Consider the following 18763-nt stretch of genomic DNA (forward strand, 5'->3'; position numbering starts at 1 on the left):
AGTACATTTAGAAAATTGTGGAAGTAAGGAAACAATTCTTAAACTGCTGTTAAATCGGTACAACTTTTGAAATTTACATTTTGTTTGGGACTTTGTCTGTTTGATAGATTGCTCATTTATGTTAAAGGATCTGAAACCTTTGCAAAAACCTTTTTTTACATCAACTCTGACACAAGCTGAGGTCTTGGATTTACATTTATTCACAATTTTGATTATTTCTTCTTCTGTCACATCACTGAGGAACATCAAGTTGGGATTTTTGTCAATGATGTCATTCAAGTGTTCAACTGACCTGGTCAGTTGAACACTTGAACACTGGTCAGTCTTTTCCTCTAGATCTGGTCCAATATTTGCGAAGTTGCTAACCACTTTTTTTATATTGTTGTTTTTTACGTGTTCATCTGAGAAGTATTGAAGGTAATCCTTCCTACCAGGCACTAATCCACATACAATGCAACGGAGCCATGTTACCACCTGGGTTGCGTCACATCCAGTTGTAGACTTAGTAAGTAACTAGGTATGTAGCGATAAACGGTATAGAACAGGGTTCCCCAAACTTTGTGACTCGGGGGGCGCATTGAGTTAAAAAAATGTGGCCGGGGGCCAGGCTGTATGTTAGACAATATGATTTGCCTGAGTGGCTAGGAGACACAGAGAGTAACAAGCGGTAGAAACTGAATTAGAAAGGACAGAATTTAAAAACTAATAATTTTGAAAAAAAATGTAAAAAAACGTATTTATTTTTATTTGTAGTTTTTTTTTTATTTGGGACTTCCCGTGGGCCGGAATTTGGACACTGGCGGGCCGTAGTTTGGGGAGCCCTGGTATAGATGATAACCGCTGTAAAACTCCTGAATTACTGTTTTGAATTAAAATGATCAAAAAAACGTATTTGATAACTACACACTCATGTACAGATCTAGCCCTAGCTCGCTAGCTTAAATGCTAACATGAAAACATTAGGCATCAATGTCTGGTCCCATTATGAAAAGACATACCTCAATCTAAACTTCCATTGCCCCGAACATGTTATGGTGGTTCTTTGGTCAAAATGTTGCATAGATTATTTTTTAAAGACCATTTTCATGCTGCTTTCTGACTTTCTCTTAAGGATTCTCGTTTTTTGGGTGGTCTTATTTACGCGGCTCCCCTTCGACAGCGTCTTCTCCCCGTCATCTATGTTGTAATTTTTAGCATTTCCATAGCGAATTTACTAACAGATTTAAGTTCCAAATATACCTTACTTTGTATTAGAAATGACAACAGCGGAGGATGCATGTGCATGTACGAGCCAGTCTGCCCCACAACAAGACAACGGTTGGTAAATCACAAGTTTTGACTCCAGTGTTTGTTAGCAAGGTTAAAATGTCAAAGCAAAGATATGCACGTGTGTTTAGAGGTTCAAGTTCCCCTCTACATCAGGAATAAATCAAGTTGGTATGGTGAGAACACTTTCTTGTTTTTAGGAATTTTCTGCCAAAATGTTTGTCTCCCAAGGTTTGAACTGAACTCAGGGCCGCTATGGTGTCATTCTTAGGCCATTTAAAAAAAAATTAAAATCGTATTTTTTACAGTGAAATTTTTTTTACGTTTCAGATCTTCTTTTTCAGATTCAAATCTATTTTTCTTTATTTAAACTTTTGGACCTAATTCCGCGTGGGCCACATACCATCAACTAAAAGGGGAGTGCAAGGCCCCGTTAATGTACAGGATTACCTGGGCTGAAGCCCAAAAGCCCCACCCATTAAAGGGCCCCCGATGTTGACGGCGTAATGCAACGATTGGCGTTCATAGCTGTCAATCACAGACATCTCAGCTTCGTGTAACCATTTTGTATTCTCTCTGCATCTCTCTGCTGAAAGTGGGACGCCAGTGTGAGGAGGCCAGCTTGCTGACTACTGAGCTAAAAGCACAGGCAGTCTCTCGGTTCGCCAGCACTGTTATTGAAGTTAACTGGCTTACATTATGCAAAGAGATGTATTCATGAACAAAATAATTTTTTAAACTGTTGATATTTTTGCATTTGCACATTTGCATTTGAACTGCTTTTTGGGGGGGGCAGGGTGGTTGCTGTTGAGGTTGAGGGTGCCCCCCAAAAAGCCCCTCAGCCTTGGGGCCCCCCATGGTTAAGGGGGCGTGGCATCCTGACAGGCTACTTAGCAAGCCTCCTCTACGACGTTCTTAACCACACGCCTTTAAGTAGGGTCGGAAATAAGTCAGTTCAACTCAACATTTGATGGAGACGACACTAAAGGTCCCCAACCACCAGACCACGGCCCCAAATGTTTTATTATAAAATTATATACCGTTAGAAATCCCATAGTTTATGCATGTTTGTTGGTTTGTTTCATTATGTTTAGCTACGGGTTCCCTTTTTTCCACTTTATTTATTATATCATATATTTATATGACAATGAGACCAAGTAAAACCAACGTCGCCAGATTTGCTTATTAAAGTAACTTTGGGTTCCTTTGTAACGTGTCATTGCTTATCTGTGTCTGCCTTATTCAAAATAACTACCAGAGCGATTCATAACTCAATTCAACCAAAAAAACAAACGAATGCACTTATTTTTATTTTAAATAAACTGATGCATTTTTCAAAAAGAAACATCAAAACTGCACTTTCAAAGTGTATTTTTTCAAGAACAAGACGTGTTGCCCTAATATGCCCTTGAGTTGTGCATACTAATGATTTGTGTTTGTCTACAGGTGTGGCTCCAAGAAGCACGAGTGTCAACTTTCACTCTGCACTGCAGTCTCTAGACCAGGGGTGTCACAGTCATGTTAGTTCAGGGGCCACGTGGGGGAAAATCTATTCTCACGTGGGCCGGACGGGTAAAATCATGGTGGCATGATAACTTAAAAATACAAGTAACACAACTTCAGATTGGTTTCTTTGTTTCAATTTGGCCCAAAATAGAAGAAGCACATTCTGAAAATGTATACGGTATATCACAAATAATCCTCTTGACAAAACACTTCAAGTTAGTTGAAAATTCTGAAGAAAAATTGGTGCAGTTTCAAAACCAGCATGAATAACACATTGAACTTAGACTTCATCTCAGTGTTTCTACAAAGTATTCAACTTTAAGTCACAGCACATCTAGGATTGAACAAAACACAGAATGAATAAAAAATAAGTGTACCTCATTTGTCATTTCCACATATTAATCCTGTGCTAAGTCAACAAACCATACAGACTGAGGTAGAAACTATTCAAGAGGGTTGACTTACTCTCTGCCTTCTAGGCCTCATTGAGTATTGATAGAAAAATAAAAGTTGTGCAATGTGTGAACAATTTCAACAAACCAACAATAAAAACTTCAAAGACTGCCAGTGTTGGAGTAAACACACACTGTTCACTTTCTTTGCATTCGCACAGAAGACGATAGTTTTCGTAAAACTAAACCGAGGTGCAGTGTCTCTTGTAGCATTTGAAGTGGGGTTGCAAATTGTTTATTTCAAAGCTGGCATCTTTAAGCTTTCACAAGTGCATCAACATCAGATGTCACAATTTTAGGATGTTATCCAAATTTTTGCGCATGAGCTTTGAGCGTAGCTTTGTTGAGAAAACGTGCTCCCAAAACTGTGTGGTTTCCCATGCACTTCCGTGAATAAATAGGAGGATGATCATTTTTATGGGAACACTCTGCACTCAGTGTACTTTTTTCTTTTTTGACAAATACGTTTTGTGGAAATGAGGATACCAATCACAATAAAATGGCAGGTGTTACGTCAAGTTGTGTAGAGGGGGGGGGGGAGGAGCCAGAGCTCCGCTTTACTGCGTGCCTCTTTCTAAACCATTTACTTGCCAAACAAAATTGCTATTGTGACATCCAGTTGACACATTGAGAACAGCAGTTTCTGTCATTTCAAAAAGGCAGCCTATTTTTATACTTATCCCGTGGGCCTGGTTGAACTCGTTCGCGGGCCTGATCAGGCCCCCGGTCCCCATGTTTGACATCCCTACTCGAGACTCTCTCTCGCTCATCTCACGAAGCCTCAATGGGACGTTGGCAATATTTGACAGACAAAACAATCCAAAAGAAACTGATGGATAAAAACAAACAAGTTCATGTAACAAAAGCAGGAAGTAAGTGCAGCGTCTTTACAAGTGTAGCTTTAGTTTGAACCGTTTATTTGTTAGCAAGACAACAACTGTACACATTCTTGTTATGTCTATTTCTCACTCAGGCTTTTAGGCTTTGAAGGGGACCCAAGATGAATTTCATCTTTTCTGACTCTGACTTTGGATATTACACCATGCCAACGTGTCAAATCATATGGTTCACGCAACTTAGGGTAAACTTGTTGATGATGAAGAATAAAATCATCAAAGTTCTCCTTTAAAAGAAAACTGCACTTTTTGGGGGAATTTTGCCTATCGTTCACAATCATTATGAGACAAGAACACAAGTCTTTTTTTTTTAGGATTCTAAAGATGATTAAAAAACACTTGGAAGATGCGACTAATGTTATTCACCAATGTAACTTTCAAAGTCTCTAAAACAACTTCAGAACCCTCCATCAAAGTTTTATATACACACTGCAAGTATATATGTAATGTAGTAATAGACACCTTCATAACTATGTAATATGTACAATATACACACTGCAAGTATTTATATAATGTAGTAACAGACACCTTCATAATGATATGTGATATGTACAATGTACGTACTGCAAGTATATATATATATATATATATATATATATATATATATATATATATATATATATATATATATATATATATATATATATATATATATATAATGTAGTAACAGACACCTTCTTAACAATATGTAATATGTACAATATACAGACTGCAAGTATGTATAAAATGCAGTAACAGACACCTTCATAACAATATGTAATATGTACAATATACAGACTGCAAGTATATACTGTATATAATGTAGTAACAGACACCTTCATAACAATATGTAATATGTACAATATACACACTGCAAGTATATATATAATGTTGTAACAGACACCTTCATAACAATATGTAATAAGTACAATAAACACACTGCAAGTATATATATAATGTAGTAAGAGACACCTTCATAACAATATGTAATAAGTACAATAGACCTACTGCAAGTATATATATATATATATATATATATATATATATATGTACATATATATATATATATATATATATATATATATATATATATATATATATATATATATATATATATATATATATATATATATATATATATATATATATATATATATATATATATATATATAATGTAGTAACAAACACCTTCATAACAATATGTCATATGTATAATATACACACTGCAAGTATATATATAATGTAGTAGCAAACACCTTCATAATAAAATGTAATATGTACAATAAATACACTGCAAGTATATATATATATATATATATATATATATATATATATATATATATATATATATATATATATATATATATATATATATATATATGTATATATATATATATATATATATATATATAACAGTGACGTGCGGTGAGGTTCATGGCTGGTGAGGCACTGACTTCATCACAGTCAGATTTACAAACATATGAACCCTAAAGAGTATCTTATTCACCATTTGATTGGCAGCAGTTAACGGGTTATGTTTAAAAGCTCATACCAGCATTCTTCCCTGCTTGGCACTCAGCATCAAGGGTTTGAATTGGGGGTTAAATCACCAAAAATGATTCCCGGGTGCGGCGCCGCTGCTGCCCACTGCTCCCCTCACCTCCCAGGGGGTGATCAGGGGGATGGGTCGAATGCAGAGGACAAATTTCACCACACCTAGTGTGTGTGACAATCATTGGTACTTTAACTTAACTTTAACTTTACATATACAAACTGTAGCACACAAAAAAGCATATTTAATTTAAATTTTTTTATTATGGTCTTACCTTTTCTAATAAATGAAGTCCATGCGCCGCTCCTTCTGAAGAAAAGCATCGATAACTTGATAATAGAAGTCTTCCTTATCTTTCTTCAGTTTTAAAAGTCTCTCTGTCTCGATGGAGATCTTCCTTTAATTATTACCTCCTGCTTTGATTGAAAGTCCAGTTTAGAAAACTGTTCTGCCCTCAAAGTATGTGTTGAGGTTATACAGCTTGGCAGACAGCTAACAACCAATCCAGGACGTTCTAATAAAGTTCCAAAGTAGATGAATCCATTTAGGCTCTTTATTGTTGTTGATCTTGCTTTGTCTTGCACTGGACTTTTATTTATTTTTTTGTAAAACTGAAATACACACAGTGACAATGTATAAGCTATATGATTCAATCAACACACTGAAATGCAATACACAATATGTAAACATCAGCTCCACACAAATACACGGCACCACCATCAAACAAACATTGCTTAATGTTGAAACTATTTCTATGGTGGAAATACAGTACCGGCAGCCATTTTCAGTCCTCAAACATCCATTAAATTAGTGCACAAAAATCATTTTTCAATACACATCTTACTATCAAATTTAGCCACTTTCCACCTTCATATTGAGCCACATAAACAAGTTAAACAGTTTACTTACAGACTTATCTTTTCCAAGGCTTGTAAGAGGTAACACAACTTGTCTACTTTATTTTGTCTCATCAACTGAACTATCATCGTAAACCGGAAGTGCCCAAACTGATGATGCGCAGCATTTTCCCATCGCCAGAAGGTGTCAGTAATAGTCCACAATCAAACAGGCATAACAAAAACTTTTTTATTTTAAATAGGTAATCCTCCATGTTAAAAATCCAGGCGGGAGGAAAAAATAAACGATCGCTAACTGTTGCTGCTTGTTGTCACTTATTCTGCAGCCGAGTAGTCGCAAAGATGATCCAGGATTACTAGCGCCCTCTACCACCATGAGGCGGGATGACTGTGAGCCTCAGCCAGTGCGTCTTTGCAGCCGTTTTATGATTGCTCAGCACAAGAAATGCGTTACACAAATACAGTTGTTGACAAAATACACTGTACATTATATACCTCAGCTAACTAAACTATGGAAATGTAATATAATTCATATAGCAGTACGGTCTCACTGCACAGCAGGCCAGCAGTTAGCCGACTCATTGCGCAATCCATGGTGAGGCTCAACTGGCTGCAGATCACTGCAAGTCTCTTCTCAGTATTTGAACGGCAAATGTGAAAATTCAGCAATTTTGAATACAAATAATCTAAAACTGCTGAAGTTAAATGGAAAATAACTATATAGTATAATCACTGGATTCATATAACAATTTAATTTTTTTTTTTCTTTTTACATTTTTTTTCTTTCCATGATGGCACGTGAGGCCCCGCCTCACCTGCCTCCCCCGACTGCACGTCACTGATATATAATATAATATAATATATATATATATATATATATATATATATATATATATATATATATATATATATATATATATATATATATATATATATATATATATATATATATATATATATATATATATATATAATGTAGTAACATACACCTTCATAATAATATGTAATATGTTTTATATACATACTGCAAGTATATAAATATAAATAAATATATATATATATATATATATATATATATATATATATATATATATATATATATATATATATATATATATATATATATATATATATATATATATATATATATATATATATATATATATATATTAGGGGTGTGGGAAAAAATCGATTCGAATTCAAATCGCGATTCTCACGTTGTGCGATTCAGAATCGATTCTCCTTTTTTAAAAATCGATTTAAAAAAAAAATATTATTTATCAAAATCTTTAATTTTTTTAAATATTTTTTTTTTAATTAATCAATCCAACAAAACAATACACAGCAATACCATAACAATGCAATCCAATTCCAAAACCAAACCCGACCCAGCAACACTCAGAACTGCATTAAACAGAGCAATTGAGAGGAGACACAAACACGACACAGAACAAACCAAAAGTAGTGAAACAAAAATGAATATTATCAACAACAGTATCAATATTAGTTACAATTTCAACATAGCAGTGATTAAAAATCCCTCATTGACATTATCATTAGACATTTTAAAAAAAATAAAAATGAACAATAGTGTCACAGTGGCTACACTTGCATCGCATCTCATAAGCTTGACAACACACTGTGTCCAATATTTTCATAAAGATAAAATAAGTCATATTTTTGGTTCATTTAATAGTTAAAACAAATTTACATTATTGCAATCAGTTGATAAAACATTGTCCTTTACAATTATAAAAGCTTTTTACAAAAATCTACTACTCTGCTTGCATGTCAGCAGACTGGGGTAGATCCTATTGAAATCCTATGTATTGAATGAATAGATAATCGTTTTGAATCGGGAAAAAAATTGTTTTTGAATCGAGAATCGTGTTGAATGGAAAAAAAAAAATCGATTTTGAATCGAATCGTGACCCCAAGAATCGATATTGAATCGAATCGTGGGACACCCAAAGATTCACAGCCCTAATATATATATATAATGTAGTAACAGACACCTTCATAACAATATGTAATATGTTAGATAATCAAGTGGTGCCACCAGTACGACACATCTTCAGTTGTGTTCCCTGACGTCATTGGGTGTTTCGGCCATTTATCACAAGACACCCTCTGCCAAGGTTGGCCCACCACAGGCTGATCAGACCTGGGTGTGTCTCGCATGGTGGCACCACGTGGTTATTTGGCAGCCCATGCTGCATCCCTGCGCTTAAGCCACAGCCGTTCTGCTGCGGTGGCAAGTTCTTTAATTGCCTTCCGTTGGGCCTGTCCTCTGATCCCTACTTCCTCCAGGAGCCTTGTGGTGGAACTGGCTACAAAGCCTCTACAGCCCACCTCCACTGGCCACACCTTCACATTCCAGCCCCGTGCCTCTGCTTCAGCTGCTAAATTGGCATATCGCAGCCTCTTTCGTTCGAATGCTTCATCGATGGCGTCCTCCCATGGGACCGTTAGCTCAACGAATAAGACACAGCGGCAGGACGTGGACTAGAGGACCAGGTCTGAGCGCAGGTTGGTCGCTGGCTGAGGTCTACCCGCATGTCCCAATCCCGGGCTGCGTTCAGTGGGCCTAAGTCTGGAGGTGATGGCTTGGTCCGCCGTTTCACTCCTTCCCGGATGAAAGTTGTTTTGCATGGGAAGATAGCCTGAGCATTTAGAGGCATGGCATTGTTGATTACTCTCTTATTGTCAAGTTTTGTAGCCAAGCACTTCAGTACCTGGTTGTCGCGCCAGGTGTATCTCCCTTGATTCAGACTGGTCTTGCAACCCACCAAGATGTGTTTGAGGGTTACTGGGGCTGTACACTGGAGACAGGTTGGGTCCTCTCCATACCAGAGATGTAGGTTGGTTGGAGAGGGCAGGACATCATATGTGGCTCTAATGATGAAACTTACAGTAAGTCTATTAGACTCCATGCTCCATATTTTGTTCCACGTAATGTTTCTCCTCTCCATTCTCTCCCACTTCATCCAGCGGCCTTGCTGGGCTTGGGAGACTGCCTTGGCACACCTGGCTGCTTCCTCCTGGTGGCACACTTCCTCCACCACCTTGTGCCGCCGTTCGGTTGCAGTTGCCTTTTGCCATGTGGGTGCTGTTGCTTCCAAACCAAAGCGCCCTCTACCATATTGGACATGCCCCACTATATCCCGGTGTCTGAGGGCAGTCTTTGCCATTGCAACTGCTGCAGATGGATTCAATTTCCTCCCTGCTGCTAGGGTTGGAGCAGCACCTCTGACGAATGGATCCCGGGATTCTGTGAGAGTCATTTCCAGCCTTGATTTGGCACATTTGTACTCCTCCACCACGCTTGGGATCGGTAGGGAGAGAGCTCCGTTGCCATACAGGCTACGCTGTTAAGACATCTCGGTAGTCCAAGCCATTTTCTCACTTGTGCATTCACCAGCCTCTCCAGCCGATTGGCATGGGATAGAGCGACCTCATAGATGGAAATTGGCCACACGAGACGGGGAGCAGCCCGAATTGAAAGCACCACAGCTTCAGCTTCCCAGGGAGAGCGGTGTTATTGATCTGTTTGAGGCTGCTGATTGTACCCTGCCTGAGTTGGTCCACCTGCTTCGAGTCTTTGAGTTCTGCGCTATACCAGCGGCCAAGGTATTTGATAGGCTTTTCCAGAACTGTTGGTATTGGCTCGTTGTTGATGTGGAACCTCTCATTGGTGAGCTGGCCCTTGATGATGGAGATACTGCGGGATTTGCTTGGTTTAACCTCCATTCGTGCCCATTTGATGTATCCCTGGAGTTTATCCAGCAGGCATTTGGTGCATGCATTTGTTCAGAATCAGAATCAGAATCAGAATAGTTTTATTGCCATTGTTTGAGAACGGGTTCACAAACTAGGAATTTTTCTTGGTGCAAACGTGCGACATAAAACACATATAACACATATTTGGTATAAAAAGAGCTGTGACTGAGCTATCAGATAGACTTAGAAGGGATTCAAGGAATTCAAGGAGCTGCTGTTAGGAGTTCTTGTTCATTTGCCTGATGGCCGAGGGTAAAAAACTGTTCAGGTGGCGGGAGGTGTGGGTCTGGATGGAGCGTAGTCTCCTGCCTGAGGGAAGAGGGGAGAATAGTGTGTGTCCAGGGTGAGAAGAGTCATCTGTGATCCGACCCACACGCCTCCTGGTCCTGGAGGAGAACAAGTCCTGGAGGGATGGGAGCTTGCAAGCCAATCACCTTCTACGCAGCACGTACGATGCGTTGCAGTCTATTCTTATCCTGGACGGTGGCGCCGGGGAACCACACTGTGATGGAGGAGGTCAGGATGGACTCTATGATGGCTGAGTAAAACTGCACCAGCATCTCGGTCGGCACCTTAGGTTTCCTCAGCTGCCGCAGGAAGTACATCCTCTGCTGGGCCTTCTTGATGAGGGAGCTGATGGTCAGCTCCCACTTGAGGTCCGGGGTGATGGTGGTGCCCAAGAAACGGAAGGAGTCCACAATGGGGACGGGGGTGGGAGAGTCAATCAGGGTGAGGGGGGGGGGGGTGGGGCTGTGACTTTCCTGAAGTCCATGATCATCTCCACTGTTTTCTGGGCGTTCAGCTCCAGGTTATTGAGGCTGCACCAGGACGTCAGCCGGTCTACCTCTCTCCTGTAGGCGGACTCATCGCCATTCGAGATGAGCCCGATGAGGGTGGTGTCATCCGCAAACTTGAGCAGTTTTACGGATTGGTGACTGGAGGTGCAGCAGTTTGTATACAGGGAGAAGAGCCAGGGGGAGAGTACACAGCCCTGAGGAGTACCAGTGTTTGTGGTTCGACTGTCCGAGACAATCTTCCCCAGCCTTACGTGTTGTCTTCGGTCTGTCAGGAAGTCATTAATCCAACTGCAGAGGGAGTCGGGCACGCTGAGCTGGTAGAGCTTGTCTCGTAGCAGTCCAGGGAGGATGGTGTTGAAGGCAGAGCTGAAGTCCACAAACAGGATCCTAGCGTAGGTTCCTGGGGAGTCCAGATGCTCCAGGATGAAGTGGAGGGCCAGGTTCACTGCATCATCCACAGACCTGTTGGCTCTGTAGGCGAACTGCAGTGGGTCCAGGAGGGGGGCGGTGATGTCCTTGAGGTGGGGCAGGACCAAGCGCTCAAAGGACTTCATGACCACAGACGTCAGCGCGACCGGCCTGTAGTCATTTAGTCCTGTGATCCGTGCTTTCTTGGGGACAGGGACAATGGTAGAGGTCTTAAAGCAGGACGGCACGTGGCATAGCTCCAGAGAGGTGTTAAAAATGTCAGTGAAGACAGGAGCCAGCTGGTCCGCACAGTGTCTGAGAGTGGAGGGGGAGACACCATCCGGCCCGGGGGCCTTCCGCGTATTCAGCTTCAAGAACTGCAGGCGTACATCCTCTTCTTTAATGGAGAGGGTCTTTACAGTCTTAGTGTGTTGTTGTTGTTATTGTCGTCATGCCGTCCATGTACGCCCTATTGGAGGAAGACGCAGCCCGCTCTTCAACCTCTCCCCTCCAACCACCCATTGGGATGCTCGAATAATGAGCCCCATTGCCATGATAAACGCCAGTGGAGAGATGGTGCATCCTGCCATTATGCCTATCTCAAGGTGCTGCCAGGCAGTTGTACTGGCCTGTGTTGTGATACAGAACTGGAGTGTAGTGGATTGTCCGAAGCTTAAGCAGGCAACAAAAGTAGTTTAGTACAACAAATTTATTTACCCATTATCAGAAGTGCAGGTTGAATTGAGTTGGCCGTGCAGACAAACCACAAGTTACTCCGGAGCCAACAAGACACACACAAGCCAAAATCACTCCCGAGTTCCGGTCTTCTGCCATTTTTTATATGTCTGTTGTGCGTCATCGTTCCTTATCGAGTGCGTCAGTGTCTTGTTTTGCTTTTCCTATCTGTTCCATAACAACTCGAATCCTTTAGACAGTCAACACATTCTATAGACAGGTTGGCACGACTTAATATTCACTTTTGTCCCACAACTGGTCCATTCAATGGCACAAAAATACAAGAGTATTGAAAATGAGCGGACATTCTTAAAAGACAAGAAATGTAGGTCAAAAGGTCAGAAATTCTACTACATACCCGCCTTCCAGGGTCTTAAGACCCTGGACCAAAACAATTTCTGATATAGACCACTAACTTAAATCTCTACCGCAGATAGAGGCAAAAACCTCAATGTTTTTATACGAGGCAAAAATTCCGTCTATGACCCTCCTTCAGAGCGATCGCTGTTACCAGCCTGCAGTAAAACCATCTCACAGAACACAATTAGTGGCCTACCCTTTGATTTAGTAAAGGAAAATTTTTCCCGGCATTTGCAATGGATGTAGTTACCAATATTGTTAATTACCAATTAATTTTGAACACACAACTGAATTTCGTATGAGTCCATGTTCGATTAGTGCTCGTATAGATGGCTCGGTGGTGCCTCAGGCTGATGGCCTGCCGACACCTCGTTGGGCTTTCGGCTGCCCTGGTGAAGAAAGAGATCCACTCAAACAGTCTGTCTCTGTCTCTTCTGGGGTGTTGTTCAGTCCATTGGGCAGACTGTGCAATGGCATGTGCGTGCTGGCCGAAATTGGGGAAAACTCAGGTAGAGTTGGAGCTGTGGGGGCTTTGGGGAAGGCTGGGGCAGAGTATGGGACGTGGGGCTTTGGTCCAGGCCCTCGGCTTGCTTCAGGCCTCCTCGCTGCTTCGGCACTCCCGACACTTCTTTCCACAGCTGCTGGAGTCCCGGTGGACCCATTGGCTGGCAACCTTAGTTGTTCTCGTCATCGCTGGCAAGGTGTTGTCTCTCCTCTCGGTTCCTTCCAGTCAGGTATCGGGTGTTGGTCCTGGATTGGCTTTGACCGTGCCCCTCTTAGCGAGTGCAAGGGAATCTGGAGTGGCTGCTTTCATCCTCAAATCTGCACAGAGGAACTGGCACACAAATTCTACATTTTGCAAACTTACCATTTTGGTCTCATGGTCTTTCCACCTTCCTAGGAAGCTGCTGGTCCTGAGAAGTGCTGATCTTGTGACTGAAGAAGATTAACCTGTTTTCTTAAAATAGGTGCCGTTGTTTGACCTAATCTTTTTGGGGAAACCATGTCGGGATATTAGATCATTCACAAAACATTTAATTACTGAATTGGCACCCTCCTTTGAGGTTGGGGTTGCTTTCGCCAACCACTGCAATTGTCAATCTAAATCATTACGTTCCTTTATCCTTGTACCGGATTGATCATATCGATTAAATAAAACCTCAACACGCTCAAACTTGACCCAATCCAAACTCACCTCCCCCCTCTGTCCCTCTCACAGGGACAGTGTTAGTCGCAGTAATAGTAATAGTAGTAGTAGTAGTAGTATTAGTAGTTTCAGAAACATCCAAGAAAAAGAAAAGACAGCTGATAGTCAAGCGCAGGAAGAACAGAGGCAGTGGACAGGTCATGTTTGAGGTCACTGTTCGCTTTTGCAATAGTACTTTGATATTTTACAACACCTAGTGAATTATTGTGGCCACAATAATTCACTAAATAGTTGTATTTAATTTAGTCTATCTATGATGGGACAATGCACAGAAACATTAAGTTCAGAAACAGATATTTTCTGTACCAGATTATATCTAAATAGCTACTTTCCATCTGCAGTCCCTGGCTACCTAAATTAAAGGGATCCAAAAATCAAGCACTAAAATTATGACACTAATTAATCATAATAAATATATACATTCATAATAATCAATAATTAATCAAAAATAATCATACTGTAGCATGTATTCAATTATAAGAAAAGTCACCAAATGCCCCTTCATGGACACATACTTACCATACAATACAACCACACCGTATTTACATCATCACACAAAGACCATACATGCTCTTGTTCACATCTGTCATCATTCGTAAAAACAACCAAGATTTTAACAGCCATACCTCACAATTTACAACAAAAATGCTCTCATGGATAAATATAATACTCATTAAATTGATGTGTCAACATAATGCCCCTCTTAGTGACCGTCTGAGCAGCCTTGATTGCTCCAAAGCCACTTTTTAATTTCAAATTTTCTTTTCCTCTTGTTATAACGTGGAGAAGGCTAATTGGTCTGTACATGTTCTGGTCTTCTTTATTTCCTGCTTTATGGATTTAATTATAGTAGTAGTTTCTCGACGTGGTAGGGAAAGTGTTTTCTGTTATTGATTTATTTATCAATCGTTGTTATACGAGCAATAATACAATCTTTATATGTTTTTAGGAAGATAGTGTCCAACCCATATATATATCTCTAGATCGTGAGTCTGATAATGCAGCGAAGATTTTGTTTAAGTTTGTTTCATTTGTTAATTGTAAAATTAGTCCATCCTGAATAAATGACAATTATTTGCACTGATTTTGAGGGATTTTTTATTCAGGGTTTGTACAGACTGGATGAAATGTTCATCAAAATTACCACTTATGTCCAGACTGTCTGCGATAGTAGCGGCATTGATATTTAATGTTATAGTGTTGTTTCTTGTTTGCTCTCTTTCCGTAAGTTTGTATCTGGTTTTCCATAACTCTCTGTTCCTTTTTGCAGCTTTAATTAATTCTAAGTGAAAGTCAGCCTTAGACTTCCGCATAAACATTGTAACTTTTGTTCCTCCAAACTTTTAAATCATACGATCTGTATTTAGACCTGTTTTTTAATTGCTCTTATGAGAGCTGAGTCCTCATGTCTTTATTAGAATCCAATGGTATTTTTATTTTAACACTCTTCTTTCTGGTTTTGTATTCGTGTATTTACAGATGTTCTCTTTAATTTTTGTCATCCAATGGTAATTCTAGTAGGGCTGCTTATCATTTGTATCATATAGAAGCCGTTTATAATATCCTTAAGTTTCTTTCTACGCGTCTTATTTAACCAGTCCAGATTAACGTCCTCCATGACGTTACTTCTGTCATACTATGCTGTTTGAGGATGTCTGAAAATGAATCAAGAAAAATGTCTTTAGCTGTGGTCGGTCAGTATACTACAATTACCTTGAAATACATTTCTGAGGAAAATGTGATTTTAATTTCAACATACTCAAATTGATCTACTTTTAATGTTTTCCCTTTCATAAATCATAATTCCTCCCCCCTTTGTCACTCGATCTGTCTTTTCTGTAATCTTGTCCCCCGGGACATTAATTAGAACGTAAAGGTGTTGTGGGTTTTAACCATGTCTCAGATAGACACGGTAATCCGGATTAGAGTCTGACAGTAACTGCTGTATTTGTTCAGTATATTTCCTGTGGTAGAAAGTTTATTAATGCGGACACGTTTGTTACTGAATACTTTCTACAGACTTCTGTCTCTCTGCGACTTTGTGCATGTAATAAACAACTATAAATATTTGATATGCTTAAATTTTGTTTTAGCTCAGCTGTTGTGTAGCTGCTAGCTCTTTGTAGCCTACAGCAGAAATGTCCAAATTGCAACGAATAGCTACGTTTTTAACAGACAACCGAAATAATTGATTTGCGTATCGGTTCAATCAGCGGCAGCTACGCCCTGTTTTATCATTTGACCTAAATTTTTTTGTTTCGTAGGCAGGACAGAGGGAACAATGTGGGTCATTAGTTGTCCATCTTATACCATTCTAATTGTTTTAAGGATAGTTCACATGAGCGGCCATACCTTGAGTCCCACCATATATAAGAGTCAAAAGGCTCCTATTATGAGTCGTCTAATTGGTGATCATACACTTTGGCGGTTTGGGTGGCAGGACACACGGACGCACCTCTGTCAGCCAGCGCTAGGACAGTTGGAGCAGTCCCCGTCTTCCACTCATTCCTGGGAGGCGTCCCTAGTAGTTGTCAGCTGATGTCGTGCTGTCAGGCAACATCAGGAAGTTCCTTCTGTGCAGTATTGAATTGTCAGGGCACAGTTCGTAAGCAGGTCATTTCAAGGTGTGTGCAGGTTGACCACAAAGGAATGCTTCAAAGATTGTGTTGAACATTGTCCGTTGACACTTATGTCCAGCAGGGGTCTGTTTGTATCCTGCTGTTCGTCCTGCTGTCACACCTGTATTTTTTGTGAGCATGTTCTGGCTACACCTTGGAGCTTGTCTTGTTCAGAGAAGCTGGCAGTCCCCCGGCTGCATATCCTTTCCACCCTCGCTTGACCTAGCACAACCGTGGCTACCACCCAAGTCCGTCTGTATGGTTTTACGTTTTGTTGAGGTTTTTTCCTCCAGAATTTGGAACTCAAAACATGTACACCCATCGTTTTCATATCCTCTCGGTTAGTTCAATTTGCATATCACGTTTTAAAATTACAGTCTTAACTATCCCATTAATTGCTAATCAAAAACCTTAATTCAAAGATTATACGTACTACTTCATGTGTATTTAAGTACCCTTTTAATTCACTTAAAGATTATCTATAAGTTAATTTAAACTATCATTTGTCTATCAGTAGGCGCGAGCAAGCTGTCATGCTTGCACTCTGACCTCCTGCTGTGCGTGATACTCTCCAAAACAAAGGAATGTTTTTATTCACGTTTCTCCTTATCTTTCAGCTAAATCTTTTAATCTTTTAACTTTTAACGTCCGTACTGTGTTTATTTTTATTGTCTGCATTTTAATTTTTCTTTTATTTTCTTTCATTTCACTTTGTTGTCTGTGAAGCACTTTGAGTCTTGTCCTTTCCTGGAAAAACGCCACACAAACAAAACTGCCCCGCCTTGCCTTGCATGTCTCCGACTGGTTATCCAACTTAGTCATAACAAACACACAAGGCCATGCTCTAAGCGCCAGCCCTAATCACACTTCTCCTCTTTTTTTTTTTTTTTAACTTTACATATCGGCTCTTATTCTAATTATTAATGTAGGCTGTTATTTGTAATTATTATTCAACACTATTCACAGCAAACAGTTGTAACGTTATAGTTATTCGCATTATACTCTCAAAATCTGTAGCTAACTGAAAGCTGTTTAGATTTGGTTTGCCTACTTCATCTCAGTGGCCTAGTGGTTAGAGTGTCCGCCCTGAGATCGGCAGGTCGCAAGTTCAAAACCCCGGTCGAGTCACACCAAAGACTACAAAAAATTTGGGAGCCAAATCACCAAACATGATTCCCCCACCTCCCAGGGGCAATCACGGGGGATGGGCCAAATGCAGAGGACAAATTCCACCACACCCAGTGTGTGTGTGACAATCACTGGCACCCCAACTTTAATTCTAACTTTATTCTGTCATGCCATTATCCTCTTCTAGCTCAACATCCAGAAGTATGGTGTACTGCAATGTCTAAATAAAAATATAAATTACTCCAAACTAAAATGTCAGACTGCACTTCAAAGTTACTTTTATTAAATTAATTTCCAAACTAACCACCACCACAGCAGACATCTTCCTCAGTCCTATCCCAATACTCCTATAAATTAGAAAGGTGTTCACAACAGTGGTTAAGTAGTTATTTTAAGTAATAGATCTCAATATGTAGAAATTAATAAGACTAAATTTGCCCTAGTGTGTGAATGTTGTCTGTCTATCTATCTGTGTTGGCCCTGTGATGAGGTGACCTGTCCAGGGTGCAAAGTCAAATTGTGAAACACAAATTAAAGTTGAATCAAGTGGAAATTGACAGAGTATATGAACTACATTCTTGAGAATAGTAATTGATCATTAATATGTTGGAAGCCGCATATTGAACATATTAAAGAAAAATATCCAAAACCATTGCTATTCGGTATAAAGTAAAACACATGCTGAATAAGCAATGTCTGCACATGTTATATTATTCATTTATTTTTCCATATGTAATATTGTTTTGAAGTTTGGGGAAATGTTTATAGAAGAATTATAGACCCAATACTTAAACTTAAAAGGCTCATTTCAATAACACACAAAGCATTATTATTATGATCATATCAATCCATTTTTTAAGTCATAATGTGTTAAATGTTCAGATAATTTAATTTTAAAACAATGGCAATTATGTTTCCAAGTAAAGAACAGCATTCCAGTTTGTATTCTTAGCTTGTTTACATTATGAGGAGACACTATCATTTACGGGGGATATTGATTTTTAAAATAGGTCAAGTAAATTAAAAATAAAAACACAAATGTATTTCAGTTTTAGGAGTTAAATGATGTACCATCCTCAGTGATGAGCTGAACACATGTAGTTTTTTGTTATGGTTTTTGAGACCCTTGAAAAGTAAAGTTTTTTGAACATTATAAAATATAGTAACAATTACTTTCATCTTTTAACGTTGATGTTCCAGGTAATTTAATGTTCAGTAATTG

Source organism: Entelurus aequoreus, linkage group LG16 (genome assembly GCF_033978785.1).
Source record: "Entelurus aequoreus isolate RoL-2023_Sb linkage group LG16, RoL_Eaeq_v1.1, whole genome shotgun sequence".
NCBI lineage: Eukaryota > Metazoa > Chordata > Actinopteri > Syngnathiformes > Syngnathidae > Entelurus > Entelurus aequoreus.